The sequence below is a fragment of the Loxodonta africana genome (genome assembly GCF_030014295.1).
Source record: "Loxodonta africana isolate mLoxAfr1 chromosome 22 unlocalized genomic scaffold, mLoxAfr1.hap2 SUPER_22_unloc_1, whole genome shotgun sequence".
NCBI classification, from domain to species: domain Eukaryota; kingdom Metazoa; phylum Chordata; class Mammalia; order Proboscidea; family Elephantidae; genus Loxodonta; species Loxodonta africana.
Window position 1 is genome coordinate 1374271 of NW_026974836.1, and position 16320 is coordinate 1390590.

Sequence of the window (16320 nt, forward strand, 5' to 3'; positions counted from 1 at the left end):
AGAGTCCCGCAGGGAAGGACAGGCCTGAATAGAGGAGCCCCGCACACACTATCAGGCCTGAATAGCGGAGCCCCGCACGCACGAACAGGCCCGAGTAGCAGAGCCCTGCAAGCACGAACAGACCCGAGTAGCGGAGCCCCGCATGCAAGAACAGGCCCAAGTAGTGGAGCCCCGCATGCACCAACAGGCCCGAGTAGCAGAGCCCCGCACGCACAATCAGGCCTGAGTAGCGGAGCTCCGCATGCTAGAACAGGACCGAATATCGGAGCTCCGTAAGCACAAAAGGCTGGAATGGAGCAGCCCCGCACGCAACAGGAGACCCCAAAGGAGACTCCCAGAGGCTAGATTAGGTCCGAACGGAGAGTTTTGCAGGTCAGAATTGTCCCGAACGGAGAGACCCGCAGGCAAGAATAGGCCGGAACGGAGAGTCCCGCAGGCAAGAATAGGCCCGAACGGAGAGTTGCACAGCCGAGAATAGGCCCAAAGGAAAGTCCCGGAGGCGAGAGAATATGCCCAAATTGAGAATACCGCAGGCCAGCATATGCCTGAACGGAGATTCCCGTAGGCAAGCATAGGCCCAAACAGAGTCCCGCAGGCCACAATAGGCCCGAACGGGGAGTCCTGCAGGCCACAACAGGCCGGAACAGAGATTCCTGCAGGCAAGCATAGGCCCAAACAGAGTCCCGCAGGCCAGAATAGGCCCGAACGGAGTCCCGCAGGCCAGGGTATGCCCGAACGGAGTTTCCCAGAGCAAGGATAGGCCCGAACAGAGTCCCGCAGGCAAGAGTAGGCCCGAGTAGAGCAGCCATGCAGGCAAGATGAGGCACGAACAGAGTCCCGCTGGCAAGAGTAGCCCTGAACGGAGAACCCACAGGCAAGAATAGGCTCAAACGGAGAGTCCCGCAGACAAGAATAGGCCCGAACAGAATCCCAGAGGCAAGAATAGAGGAGCCCCGTAGGCAAGAGTAGGCCCGACTAAAGTCCCACTCCAGAGAATAGGCCCGAACGGAGAGTCCCGTAGGCGAAAAAGGCCTGAACAGAGAGCCCCGCAGGCAGGCATGGGCCCGAACAGAGTCCCACAGGCCAGAATAGTCCCGAACAGAGATTCCCGGAGCAAGAATAGCCCCGAACAGAATTCCGCAGGCCAGAATAGGCCAGAACGGGGATTTCCGAAAGCAACCAAAGGCCCGAACAGAGTCCCGCAGGCCAGCATACGCCTGAACGGAGATTGCCAAAGGGAAGCCTAGGCCCGAACGGAGAGTCCTGCAGGCCAGAATAGGCCAGAACAGAGATTCCTGCAGGCAAGCATAGGCCCGAACAGAGTCCCGCAAGCCAGGGTACGCCCGACCGGCGATTCCCGGAGCAAGAATAGGCCCGAACAGAGTCCCGCAGGCCAGAATAGGCCTGAACGGAGAGTCCCGCAGGCCAGAGTAGGGCGGAACAGAGATTCCTGCAGGCAAGCATAGGCCCGAACAGAGTCCCGCAGGCCCGAACAGGCCAGAACGGAGATTCCCGGAGGCAAGAATAGGCAAGAATAGAGGAGGCCCGGAGGCAAGAATAGGCCCGAGTAAAGTCCCGCTCCAGAGAATAGGCCCGAACGGAGAGTCCCGCAGGCCAGAATGGCCCGAACGGAGAGTCCCGCAGGCCAACATAGGCCCGAACGGTCATTCCCGCAGGCAAGCATAGGCCCGAACAGAGTCCAGCAGGCCAGCATAGGCCCGAACGGAGATTCCCAGACCAAGAATAGACCCGAACGGTGTCCCGAAGGCAAAATGAGGCCCGAGTAGAGGAGCCGTGCAGGCAACAAGACGCCCGAACCCTGTCCGTCAAGCAAGAGTAAGCCCGAAAGCAGAATCCTGCAGGCAAGATTAGGCCCGAACGGAGAGTCCCGCAGGCCAGAAACGACCGAACGGAGGGTCCCGCGGGCGAGAATAGGCCCGAAGAGATGTCCTGCAGGCGAGAATACGCCCAAACTGAGAATCCCACAGGTCAGCATAACCCTGAAAGGAGATTCCCGCAGGCAAGCATAGGCCCGAACAGAGTCCCACAAGCCAGAATAGGACCGAACGGAGTTTTCCGGGGGCAACAATAGGCCTGGACAGAGACCCGCAGGCAAAAATAGGCCCGAGTAGAGGGGCTGTGCAGGCAAGAAGAGGCCCGAACAGAGTTCTGCAGGCAAGAATAGGCCCAAACGAAGAGCCCCGCTGGCAAGAAGAGACACGAACAGAGTCCCGAAGGTCAGAAAGGCCCGAACGGTCAGTCCCGCAGGGAAACATAGGCCCGAACGGTCATTCCCGCAGGCAAGCATAGGCCCGAACAGAGTCCAGCAGGCGAGCATAGGCCCGAACGGAGATTCCCGGACCAAGAATAGACCCGAACGGTGTCCCGAAGGCAAAATGAGGCCCGAGTAGAGGAGCCGTGCAGGCAACAAGACGCCCGAACACTGTCCGGCAAGCAAGAATAAGCCCGAACGCAGAATCCTGCAGGCAAGAACGGGCCTGAACAGAGTCCCACTGGCAAGAAGAAGCACGAATAGAAGAGGCCCCTAGGCAAGAATAGGCCCGAGTAGAGTCCCGCTCCCGCTCCCAAGATTAGGCCCGAATGGAGAGTCCCGCAGGCCAGAAACGACCGAACGGAGGGTCCCGCGGGCGAGAATAGGCCCGAAGAGATGTCCTGCAGGCGAGAATACGCCCAAACTGAGAATCCCACAGGTCAGCATAACCCTGAAAGGAGATTCCCGCAGGCAAGCATAGGCCCGAACAGAGTCCCACAAGCCAGAATAGGACCGAACGGAGTTTTCCGGGGGCAACAATAGGCCTGGACAGAGTCCCGCAGGCAAAAAGAGGCCCGAGTAGAGGGGCTGTGCAGGCAAGAAGAGGCCCGAACAGAGTTCTGCAGGCAAGAATAGGCCCAAACGAAGAGCCCCGCTGGCAAGAAGAGACCCGAACAGAGTCCCGAAGGCCAGAAAGGCCCGAACGGAGAGTTCCCCAGGTGAGAATAGGCCCGAACGGAGAGTCCCGCAGGCCAGAAAAGCCCGAACAGAGGGTCTCGAAGGCGAGAATGGGCCCGAACGAGGGTCCCGCAAACCACGATAGGGGCGAACGGAGGGTCTCGCAGGCCAGAATAGGCCCGAACAGAGTCCCGCAGGGAAGTATAGGCCCGAATAGAGTCCCGCAGGGAAGGACAGGCCTGAATAGAGGAGCCCCGCACACACTATCAGGCCTGAATAGCGGAGCCCCGCACGCACGAACAGGCCCGAGTAGCAGAGCCCTGCAAGCACGAACAGACCCGAGTAGCGGAGCCCCGCATGCAAGAACAGGCCCAAGTAGTGGAGCCCCGCATGCACCAACAGGCCCGAGTAGCGGAGCCCCGCACGCACAATCAGGCCTGAGTAGCGGAGCTCCGCATGCTAGAACAGGACCGAATATCGGAGCTCCGTAAGCACAAAAGGCTGGAATGGAGCAGCCCCGCACGCAACAGGAGACCCCAAAGGAGACTCCCAGAGGCTAGATTAGGTCCGAACGGAGAGTTTTGCAGGTCAGAATTGTCCGGAACGGAGAGACCCGCAGGCAAGAATAGGCCGGAACGGAGAGTCCCGCAGGCAAGAATAGGCCCGAACGGAGAGTTGCACAGGCGAGAATAGGCCCAAAGGAAAGTCCCGGAGGCGAGAGAATATGCCCAAATTGAGAATACCGCAGGCCAGCATACGCCTGAACGGAGATTCCCGTAGGCAAGCATAGGCCCAAACAGAGTCCCGCAGGCCAGAATAGGCCCGAACGGAGTCCCGCAGGCCAGGGTATGCCCGAACGGAGTTTCCCAGAGCAAGGATAGGCCCAAACAGAGTCCCGCAGGCAAGAGTAGGCCCGAGTAGAGCAGCCATGCAGGCAAGATGAGGCACGAACAGAGTTTCGCTGGCAAGAGTAACCCTGAACGGAGAACCCACAGGCAAGAATAGGCTCAAACGGAGAGTCCCGCAGACAAGAATAGGCCCGAACAGAATCCCAGAGGCAAGAATAGAGGAGCACCGTAGGCAAGAGTAGGCCCGACTAAAGTCCCACTCCAGAGAATAGGCCCGAACGGAGAGTCCTGTAGGCGAAAAAGACTTGAACAGAGAGCCCCGCAGGCAGGCATGGGCCCGAACAGAGTCCCACAGGCCAGAATAGTCCCGAACAGAGATTCCCGGAGCAAGAATAGCCCCCAACAGAATTCCGCAGGCCAGAATAGGCCAGTACGGGGATTTCCGAAAGCAACCAAAGGCCTGAACAGAGTCCTACAGGCCAGCATACGCCTGAACGGAGATTGCCAAAGGGAAGCCTAGGCCCGAACGAAGAGTCCCGCAGGCCAGAATAGGCCCGAACGGAGATTGTCGGAGGCAAGAATAGGCCCCAATAGAGTCCCACAGGCAAAAATAGGCCCGAGTAGAGGAGCCGTGCGGGCAAGAAGAGGCCCGAACAGAGTCCCGCAGGCAAGGATACGCCCAAACGGAGAGTCCCGCAGGCAAGAATAGGCCCGAACGGAGAGACCCGCAGGCCAGCATACGCCTGAACGGAGATTCCCGTAGGCAAGCATAGGCCCAAACAGAGTCCTGCAGGCCAGAATAGGCCCGAACGGAGAGTCCTGCAGGCCAGAATACGTCAGAACACAGATTCCTGCAGGCAAGCATAGGCCCTAACAGAGTCCCGCAAGCCAGGGTACGCCCGACCGGCGATTCCCGGAGCAAGAATAGGCCCGAACAGAGTCCCGCAGGCCAGAATAGGCCTGAACGGAGAGTCCCGCAGGCCAGAGTAGGGCGGAACAGAGATTCCTGCAGGCAAGCATAGGCCCGAACAGAGTCCTGCAGGCCCGAACAGGCCAGAACGGAGATTCCCGGAGGCAAGAATAGGCAAGAATAGAGGAGGCCCGGAGGCAAGAATAGGCCCGAGTAAAGTCCCGCTCCAGAGAATAGGCCCGAACGGAGAGTCCCGCAGGCCAGAATGGCCCGAACGGAGAGTCCCGCAGGCCAACATAGGCCTGAACGGTCATTCCCGCAGGCAAGCATAGGCCCGAACAGAGTCCAGCAGGCCAGCATAGGCCCCAACGGAGATTCCCGGACCAAGAATAGACCCGAACGGTGTCCCGAAGGCAAAATGAGGCCCGAGTAGAGGAGCCGTGCAGGCAAGAAGACGCCCGAACCCTCTCCGGCAAGCAAGAGTAAGCCCGAACGCAGAATCCTGCAGGCAAGATTAGGCCCGAACGGAGAGTCCCGCAGGCCAGAAACGACCGAACGGAGGGTCCCGCGGGCGAGAATAGGCCCGAAGAGATGTCCTGCAGGCGAGAATACGCCCAAACTGAGAATCCCACAGGTCAGCATAACCCTGAAAGGAGATTCCCGCAGGCAAGCATAGGCCCGAACAGAGTCCCACAAGCCAGAATAGGACCGAACGGAGTTTTCCGGGGGCAACAATAGGCCTGGACAGAGACCCGCAGGCAAAAATAGGCCCGAGTAGAGGGGCTGTGCAGGCAAGAAGAGGCCCGAACAGAGTTCTGCAGGCAAGAATAGGCCCAAACGAAGAGCCCCGCTGGCAAGAAGAGACACGAACAGAGTCCCGAAGGTCAGAAAGGCCCGAACGGTCAGTCCCGCAGGGAAACATAGGCCCGAACGGTCATTCCCGCAGGCAAGCATAGGCCCGAACAGAGTCCAGCAGGCGAGCATAGGCCCGAACGGAGATTCCCGGACCAAGAATAGACCCGAACGGTGTCCCGAAGGCAAAATGAGGCCCGAGTAGAGGAGCCGTGCAGGCAACAAGACGCCCGAACACTGTCCGGCAAGCAAGAATAAGCCCGAACGCAGAATCCTGCAGGCAAGAACGGGCCTGAACAGAGTCCCACTGGCAAGAAGAAGCACGAATAGAAGAGGCCCCTAGGCAAGAATAGGCCCGAGTAGAGTCCCGCTCCCGCTCCCAAGATTAGGCCCGAATGGAGAGTCCCGCAGGCCAGAAACGACCGAACGGAGGGTCCCGCGGGCGAGAATAGGCCCGAAGAGATGTCCTGCAGGCGAGAATACGCCCAAACTGAGAATCCCACAGGTCAGCATAACCCTGAAAGGAGATTCCCGCAGGCAAGCATAGGCCCGAACAGAGTCCCACAAGCCAGAATAGGACCGAACGGAGTTTTCCGGGGGCAACAATAGGCCTGGACAGAGTCCCGCAGGCAAAAAGAGGCCCGAGTAGAGGGGCTGTGCAGGCAAGAAGAGGCCCGAACAGAGTTCTGCAGGCAAGAATAGGCCCAAACGAAGAGCCCCGCTGGCAAGAAGAGACCCGAACAGAGTCCCGAAGGCCAGAAAGGCCCGAACGGAGAGTTCCCCAGGTGAGAATAGGCCCGAACGGAGAGTCCCGCAGGCCAGAAAAGCCCGAACAGAGGGTCTCGAAGGCGAGAATGGGCCCGAACGAGGGTCCCGCAAACCACGATAGGGGCGAACGGAGGGTCTCGCAGGCCAGAATAGGCCCGAACAGAGTCCCGCAGGGAAGTATAGGCCCGAATAGAGTCCCGCAGGGAAGGACAGGCCTGAATAGAGGAGCCCCGCACACACTATCAGGCCTGAATAGCGGAGCCCCGCACGCACGAACAGGCCCGAGTAGCAGAGCCCTGCAAGCACGAACAGACCCGAGTAGCGGAGCCCCGCATGCAAGAACAGGCCCAAGTAGTGGAGCCCCGCATGCACCAACAGGCCCGAGTAGCAGAGCCCCGCACGCACAATCAGGCCTGAGTAGCGGAGCTCCGCATGCTAGAACAGGACCGAATATCGGAGCTCCGTAAGCACAAAAGGCTGGAATGGAGCAGCCCCGCACGCAACAGGAGACCCCAAAGGAGACTCCCAGAGGCTAGATTAGGTCCGAACGGAGAGTTTTGCAGGTCAGAATTGTCCCGAACGGAGAGACCCGCAGGCAAGAATAGGCCGGAACGGAGAGTCCCGCAGGCAAGAATAGGCCCGAACGGAGAGTTGCACAGCCGAGAATAGGCCCAAAGGAAAGTCCCGGAGGCGAGAGAATATGCCCAAATTGAGAATACCGCAGGCCAGCATACGCCTGAACGGAGATTCCCGTAGGCAAGCATAGGCCCAAACAGAGTCCCGCAGGCCACAATAGGCCCGAACGGGGAGTCCTGCAGGCCACAATAGGCCGGAACAGAGATTCCTGCAGGCAAGCATAGGCCCAAACAGAGTCCCGCAGGCCAGAATAGGCCCGAACGGAGTCCCGCAGGCCAGGGTATGCCCGAACGGAGTTTCCCAGAGCAAGGATAGGCCCGAACAGAGTCCCGCAGGCAAGAGTAGGCCCGAGTAGAGCAGCCATGCAGGCAAGATGAGGCACGAACAGAGTCCCGCTGGCAAGAGTAGCCCTGAACGGAGAACCCACAGGCAAGAATAGGCTCAAACGGAGAGTCCCGCAGACAAGAATAGGCCCGAACAGAATCCCAGAGGCAAGAATAGAGGAGCCCCGTAGGCAAGAGTAGGCCCGACTAAAGTCCCGCTCCAGAGAATAGGCCCGAACGGAGAGTCCCGTAGGCGAAAAAGGCCTGAACAGAGAGCCCCGCAGGCAGGCATGGGCCCGAACAGAGTCCCACAGGCCAGAATAGTCCCGAACAGAGATTCCCGGAGCAAGAATAGCCCCGAACAGAATTCCGCAGGCCAGAATAGGCCAGAACGGGGATTTCCGAAAGCAACCAAAGGCCCGAACAGAGTCCCGCAGGCCAGCATACGCCTGAACGGAGATTGCCAAAGGGAAGCCTAGGCCCGAACGGAGAGTCCTGCAGGCCAGAATAGGCCAGAACAGAGATTCCTGCAGGCAAGCATAGGCCCGAACAGAGTCCCGCAAGCCAGGGTACGCCCGACCGGCGATTCCCGGAGCAAGAATAGGCCCGAACAGAGTCCCGCAGGCCAGAATAGGCCTGAACGGAGAGTCCCGCAGGCCAGAGTAGGGCGGAACAGAGATTCCTGCGGGCAAGCATAGGCCCGAACAGAGTCCCGCAGGCCCGAACAGGCCAGAACGGAGATTCCCGGAGGCAAGAATAGGCAAGAATAGAGGAGGCCCGGAGGCAAGAATAGGCCCGAGTAAAGTCCCGCTCCAGAGAATAGGCCCGAACGGAGAGTCCCGCAGGCCAGAATGGCCCGAACGGAGAGTCCCGCAGGCCAACATAGGCCCGAACGGTCATTCCCGCAGGCAAGCATAGGCCCGAACAGAGTCCAGCAGGCCAGCATAGGCCCGAACGGAGATTCCCAGACCAAGAATAGACCCGAACGGTGTCCCGAAGGCAAAATGAGGCCCGAGTAGAGGAGCCGTGCAGGCAACAAGACGCCCGAACCCTGTCCGTCAAGCAAGAGTAAGCCCGAAAGCAGAATCCTGCAGGCAAGATTAGGCCCGAACGGAGAGTCCCGCAGGCCAGAAACGACCGAACGGAGGGTCCCGCGGGCGAGAATAGGCCCGAAGAGATGTCCTGCAGGCGAGAATACGCCCAAACTGAGAATCCCACAGGTCAGCATAACCCTGAAAGGAGATTCCCGCAGGCAAGCATAGGCCCGAACAGAGTCCCACAAGCCAGAATAGGACCGAACGGAGTTTTCCGGGGGCAACAATAAGCCTGGACAGAGACCCGCAGGCAAAAATAGGCCCGAGTAGAGGGGCTGTGCAGGCAAGAAGAGGCCCGAACAGAGTTCTGCAGGCAAGAATAGGCCCAAACGAAGAGCCCCGCTGGCAAGAAGAGACACGAACAGAGTCCCGAAGGTCAGAAAGGCCCGAACGGTCAGTCCCGCAGGGAAACATAGGCCCGAACGGTCATTCCCGCAGGCAAGCATAGGCCCGAACAGAGTCCAGCAGGCGAGCATAGGCCCGAACGGAGATTCCCGGACCAAGAATAGACCCGAACGGTGTCCCGAAGGCAAAATGAGGCCCGAGTAGAGGAGCCGTGCAGGCAACAAGACGCCCGAACACTGTCCGGCAAGCAAGAATAAGCCCGAACGCAGAATCCTGCAGGCAAGAACGGGCCTGAACAGAGTCCCACTGGCAAGAAGAAGCACGAATAGAAGAGGCCCCTAGGCAAGAATAGGCCCGAGTAGAGTCCCGCTCCCGCTCCCAAGATTAGGCCCGAATGGAGAGTCCCGCAGGCCAGAAACGACCGAACGGAGGGTCCCGCGGGCGAGAATAGGCCCGAAGAGATGTCCTGCAGGCGAGAATACGCCCAAACTGAGAATCCCACAGGTCAGCATAACCCTGAAAGGAGATTCCCGCAGGCAAGCATAGGCCCGAACAGAGTCCCACAAGCCAGAATAGGACCGAACGGAGTTTTCCGGGGGCAACAATAGGCCTGGACAGAGTCCCGCAGGCAAAAAGAGGCCCGAGTAGAGGGGCTGTGCAGGCAAGAAGAGGCCCGAACAGAGTTCTGCAGGCAAGAATAGGCCCAAACGAAGAGCCCCGCTGGCAAGAAGAGACCCGAACAGAGTCCCGAAGGCCAGAAAGGCCTGAACGGAGAGTTCCCCAGGTGAGAATAGGCCCGAACGGAGAGTCCCGCAGGCCAGAATAGGCCCGAATAGAGGAGCCCTTAGGCAAAAATAGGCCCGAATAGAGACCCGCTCACAAGAATAGGCCCGAACGGAGAGTCCCGCAGGCCAGAAAAGCCCGAACAGAGGGTCTCGAAGGTGAGAATGGGTCCGAACGAGGGTCCCGCAGACCACAATGGGGGCGAACGGAGGGTCTCGCAGGCCAGAATAGGCCCGAACAGAGTCCCGCAGGGAAGTATAGGCCCGAATAGAGTCCCGCAGGGAAGGACAGGCCTGAATAGAGGAGCCCCGCACACACTATCAGGCCTGAATAGCGGAGCCCCGCACGCACGAACAGGCCCGAGTAGCAGAGCCCTGCAAGCACGAACAGACCCGAGTAGCGGAGCCCCGCATGCAAGAACAGGCCCAAGTAGTGGAGCCCCGCATGCACCAACAGGCCCGAGTAGCAGAGCCCCGCACGCACAATCAGGCCTGAGTAGCGGAGCTCCGCATGCTAGAACAGGACCGAATATCGGAGCTCCGTAAGCACAAAAGGCTGGAATGGAGCAGCCCCGCACGCAACAGGAGACCCCAAAGGAGACTCCCAGAGGCTAGATTAGGTCCGAACGGAGAGTTTTGCAGGTCAGAATTGTCCCGAACGGAGAGACCCGCAGGCAAGAATAGGCCGGAACGGAGAGTCCCGCAGGCAAGAATAGGCCCGAACGGAGAGTTGCACAGCCGAGAATAGGCCCAAAGGAAAGTCCCGGAGGCGAGAGAATATGCCCAAATTGAGAATACCGCAGGCCAGCATATGCCTGAACGGAGATTCCCGTAGGCAAGCATAGGCCCAAACAGAGTCCCGCAGGCCACAATAGGCCCGAACGGGGAGTCCTGCAGGCCACAATAGGCCGGAACAGAGATTCCTGCAGGCAAGCATAGGCCCAAACAGAGTCCCGCAGGCCAGAATAGGCCCGAACGGAGTCCCGCAGGCCAGGGTATGCCCGAACGGAGTTTCCCAGAGCAAGGATAGGCCCGAACAGAGTCCCGCAGGCAAGAGTAGGCCCGAGTAGAGCAGCCATGCAGGCAAGATGAGGCACGAACAGAGTCCCGCTGGCAAGAGTAGCCCTGAACGGAGAACCCACAGGCAAGAATAGGCTCAAACGGAGAGTCCCGCAGACAAGAATAGGCCCGAACAGAATCCCAGAGGCAAGAATAGAGGAGCCCCGTAGGCAAGAGTAGGCCCGACTAAAGTCCCGCTCCAGAGAATAGGCCCGAACGGAGAGTCCCGTAGGCGAAAAAGGCCTGAACAGAGAGCCCCGCAGGCAGGCATGGGCCCGAACAGAGTCCCACAGGCCAGAATAGTCCCGAACAGAGATTCCCGGAGCAAGAATAGCCCCGAACAGAATTCCGCAGGCCAGAATAGGCCAGAACGGGGATTTCCGAAAGCAACCAAAGGCCCGAACAGAGTCCCGCAGGCCAGCATACGCCTGAACGGAGATTGCCAAAGGGAAGCCTAGGCCCGAACGGAGAGTCCCGCAGGCCAGAATAGGCCCGAACGGAGATTGTCGGAGGCAAGAATAGGCCCCAATAGAGTCCCACAGGCAAAAATAGGCCCGAGTAGAGGAGCCGTGCGGGCAAGAAGAGGCCCGAACAGAGTCCCGCAGGCAAGGATACGCCCAAACGGAGAGTCCCGCAGGCAAGAATAGGCCCGAACGGAGAGACCCGCAGGCCAGCATACGCCTGAACGGAGATTCCCGTAGGCAAGCATAGGCCCAAACAGAGTCCTGCAGGCCAGAATAGGCCCGAACGGAGAGTCCTGCAGGCCAGAATAGGCCAGAACAGAGATTCCTGCAGGCAAGCATAGGCTCGAACAGAGTCCCGCAAGCCAGGGTACGCCCGACCGGCGATTCCCGGAGCAAGAATAGGCCCGAACAGAGTCCCGCAGGCCAGAATAGGCCTGAACGGAGATTCCCGCAGGCCAGAGTAGGGCGGAACAGAGATTCCTGCAGGCAAGCATAGGCCCGAACAGAGTCCTGCAGGCCCGAACAGGCCAGAACGGAGATTCCCGGAGGCAAGAATAGGCAAGAATAGAGGAGGCCCGGAGGCAAGAATAGGCCCGAGTAAAGTCCCGCTCCAGAGAATAGGCCCGAACGGAGAGTCCCGCAGGCCAGAATGGCCCGAACGGAGAGTCCCGCAGGCCAACATAGGCCCGAACGGTCATTCCCGCAGGCAAGCATAGGCCCGAACAGAGTCCAGCAGGCCAGCATAGGCCCGAACGGAGATTCCCAGACCAAGAATAGACCCGAACGGTGTCCCGAAGGCAAAATGAGGCCCGAGTAGAGGAGCCGTGCAGGCAAGAAGACGCCCGAACCCTGTCCGTCAAGCAAGAGTAAGCCCGAAAGCAGAATCCTGCAGGCAAGATTAGGCCCGAACGGAGAGTCCCGCAGGCCAGAAACGACCGAACGGAGGGTCCCGCGGGCGAGAATAGGCCCGAAGAGATGTCCTGCAGGCGAGAATACGCCCAAACTGAGAATCCCACAGGTCAGCATAACCCTGAAAGGAGATTCCCGCAGGCAAGCATAGGCCCGAACAGAGTCCCACAAGCCAGAATAGGACCGAACGGAGTTTTCCGGGGGCAACAATAGGCCTGGACAGAGACCCGCAGGCAAAAATAGGCCCGAGTAGAGGGGCTGTGCAGGCAAGAAGAGGCCCGAACAGAGTTCTGCAGGCAAGAATAGGCCCAAACGAAGAGCCCCGCTGGCAAGAAGAGACACGAACAGAGTCCCGAAGGTCAGAAAGGCCCGAACGGTCAGTCCCGCAGGGAAACATAGGCCCGAACAGTCATTCCCGCAGGCAAGCATAGGCCCGAACAGAGTCCAGCAGGCGAGCATAGGCCCGAACGGAGATTCCCGGACCAAGAATAGACCCGAACGGTGTCCCGAAGGCAAAATGAGGCCCGAGTAGAGGAGCCGTGCAGGCAACAAGACGCCCGAACACTGTCCGGCAAGCAAGAATAAGCCCGAACGCAGAATCCTGCAGGCAAGAACGGGCCTGAACAGAGTCCCACTGGCAAGAAGAAGCACGAATAGAAGAGGCCCCTAGGCAAGAATAGGCCCGAGTAGAGTCCCGCTCCCGCTCCCAAGATTAGGCCCGAATGGAGAGTCCCGCAGGCCAGAAACGACCGAACGGAGGGTCCCGCGGGCGAGAATAGGCCCGAAGAGATGTCCTGCAGGCGAGAATACGCCCAAACTGAGAATCCCACAGGTCAGCATAACCCTGAAAGGAGATTCCCGCAGGCAAGCATAGGCCCGAACAGAGTCCCACAAGCCAGAATAGGACCGAACGGAGTTTTCCGGGGGCAACAATAGGCCTGGACAGAGTCCCGCAGGCAAAAAGAGGCCCGAGTAGAGGGGCTGTGCAGGCAAGAAGAGGCCCGAACAGAGTTCTGCAGGCAAGAATAGGCCCAAACGAAGAGCCCCGCTGGCAAGAAGAGACCCGAACAGAGTCCCGAAGGCCAGAAAGGCCCGAACGGAGAGTTCCCCAGGTGAGAATAGGCCCGAACGGAGAGTCCCGCAGGCCAGAATAGGCCCGAATAGAGGAGCCCTTAGGCAAAAATAGGCCCGAATAGAGACCCGCTCACAAGAATAGGCCCGAACGGAGAGTCCCGCAGGCCAGAAAAGCCCGAACAGAGGGTCTCGAAGGCGAGAATGGGCCCGAACGAGGGTCCCGCAGACCACGATAGGGGCGAACGGAGGGTCTCGCAGGCCAGAATAGGCCCGAACAGAGTCCCGCAGGGAAGTATAGGCCCGAATAGAGTCCCGCAGGGAAGGACAGGCCTGAATAGAGGAGCCCCGCACACACTATCAGGCCTGAATAGCGGAGCCCCGCACGCACGAACAGGCCCGAGTAGCAGAGCCCTGCAAGCACGAACAGACCCGAGTAGCGGAGCCCCGCATGCAAGAACAGGCCCAAGTAGTGGAGCCCCGCATGCACCAACAGGCCCGAGTAGCGGAGCCCCGCACGCACAATCAGGCCTGAGTAGCGGAGCTCCGCATGCTAGAACAGGACCGAATATCGGAGCTCCGTAAGCACAAAAGGCTGGAATGGAGCAGCCCCGCACGCAACAGGAGACCCCAAAGGAGACTCCCAGAGGCTAGATTAGGTCCGAACGGAGAGTTTTGCAGGTCAGAATTGTCCCGAACGGAGAGACCCGCAGGCAAGAATAGGCCGGAACGGAGAGTCCCGCAGGCAAGAATAGGCCCGAACGGAGAGTTGCACAGGCGAGAATAGGCCCAAAGGAAAGTCCCGGAGGCGAGAGAATATGCCCAAATTGAGAATACCGCAGGCCAGCATACGCCTGAACAGAGATTCCCGTAGGCAAGCATAGGCCGAAACAGAGTCCCGCAGGCCAGAATAGGCCCGAACGGAGTCCCGCAGGCCAGGGTATGCCCGAACGGAGTTTCCCAGAGCAAGGATAGGCCCGAACAGAGTCCCGCAGGCAAGAGTAGGCCCGAGTAGAGCAGCCATGCAGGCAAGATGAGGCACGAACAGAGTCTCGCTGGCAAGAGTAGCCCTGAACGGAGAACCCACAGGCAAGAATAGGCTCAAACGGAGAGTCCCGCAGACAAGAATAGGCCCGAACAGAATCCCAGAGGCAAGAATAGAGGAGCACCGTAGGCAAGAGTAGGCCCGTCTAAAGTCCCACTCCAGAGAATAGGCCCGAACGGAGAGTCCTGTAGGCGAAAAAGACCTGAACAGAGAGCCCCGCAGGCAGGCATGGGCCCGAACAGAGTCCCACAGGCCAGAATAGTCCCGAACAGAGATTCCCGGAGCAAGAATAGCCCCCAACAGAATTCCGCAGGCCAGAATAGGCCATTACGGGGATTTCCGAAAGCAACCAAAGGCCCGAACACAGTCCTACAGGCCAGCATACGCCTGAATGGAGATTGCCAAAGGGAAGCCTAGGCCCGAACGAAGAGTCCCGCAGGCCAGAATAGGCCCGAACGGAGATCGTCGGAGGCAAGAATAGGCCCCAATAGAGTCCCACAGGCAAAAATAGGCCCGAGTAGAGGAGCCGTGCGGGCAAGAAGAGGCCCGAACAGAGTCCCGCAGGCAAGGATACGCCCAAACGGAGAGTCCCGCAGGCAAGAATAGGCCCGAACGGAGAGACCCGCAGGCCAGCATACGCCTGAACAGAGATTCCCGTAGGCAAGCATAGGCCCAAACAGAGTCCTGCAGGCCAGAATAGGCCCGAACGGAGAGTCCTGCAGGCCAGAATAGGTCAGAACACAGATTCCTGCAGGCAAGCATAGGCCCTAACAGAGTCCCGCAAGCCAGGGTACGCCCGACCGGCGATTCCCGGAGCAAGAATAGGCCCGAACAGAGTCCCGCAGGCCAGAATAGGCCTGAACGGAGAGTCCCGCAGGCCAGAGTAGGGCGGAACAGAGATTCCTGCAGGCAAGCATAGGCCCGAACAGAGTACTGCAGGCCCGAACAGGCCAGAACGGAGATTCCCGGAGGCAAGAATAGGCAAGAATAGAGGAGGCCCGGAGGCAAGAATAGGCCCGAGTAAAGTCCCGCTCCAGAGAATAGGCCCGAACGGAGAGTCCCGCAGGCCAGAATGGCCCGAACGGAGAGTCCCGCAGGCCAACATAGGCCCGAACGGTCATTCCCGCAGGCAAGCATAGGCCCGAACAGAGTCCAGCAGGCCAGCATAGGCCCGAACGGAGATTCCCGGACCAAGAATAGACCCGAACGGTGTCCCGAAGGCAAAATGAGGCCCGAGTAGAGGAGCCGTGCAGGCAAGAAGACGCCCGAACCCTGTCCGGCAAGCAAGAGTAAGCCCGAACGCAGAATCCTGCAGGCAAGATTAGGCCCGAACGGAGAGTCCCGCAGGCCAGAAACGACCGAACGGAGGGTCCCGCGGGCGAGAATAGGCCCGAAGAGATGTCCTGCAGGCAAGAATACGCCCAAACTGAGAATCCCACAGGTCAGCATAACCCTGAAAGGAGATTCCCGCAGGCAAGCATAGGCCCGAACAGAGTCCCACAAGCCAGAATAGGACCGAACGGAGTTTTCCGGGGGCAACAATAGGCCTGGACAGAGACCCGCAGGCAAAAATAGGCCCGAGTAGAGGGGCTGTGCAGGCAAGAAGAGGCCCGAACAGAGTTCTGCAGGCAAGAATAGGCCCAAACGAAGAGCCCCGCTGGCAAGAAGAGACACGAACAGAGTCCCGAAGGTCAGAAAGGCCCGAACGGTCAGTCCCGCAGGGAAACATAGGCCCGAACGGTCATTCCCGCAGGCAAGCATAGGCCCAAACAGAGTCCAGCAGGCGAGCATAGGCCCGAACGGAGATTCCCGGACCAAGAATAGACCCGAACGGTGTCCCGAAGGCAAAATGAGGCCCGAGTAGAGGAGCCGTGCAGGCAACAAGACGCCCGAACACTGTCCGGCAAGCAAGAATAAGCCCGAACGCAGAATCCTGCAGGCAAGAACGGGCCTGAACAGAGTCCCACTGGCAAGAAGAAGCACGAATAGAAGAGGCCCCTAGGCAAGAATAGGCCCGAGTAGAGTCCCGCTCCCGCTCCCAAGATTAGGCCCGAATGGAGAGTCCCGCAGGCCAGAAACGACCGAACAGAGGGTCCCGCGGGCGAGAATAGGCCCGAAGAGATGTCCTGCAGGCGAGAATACGCCCAAACTGAGAATCCCACAGGTCAGCATAACCCTGAAAGGAGATTCCCGCAGGCAAGCATAGGCCCGAACAGAGTCCCACAAGCCAGAATAGGACCGAACGGAGTTTTCCGGGGGCAACA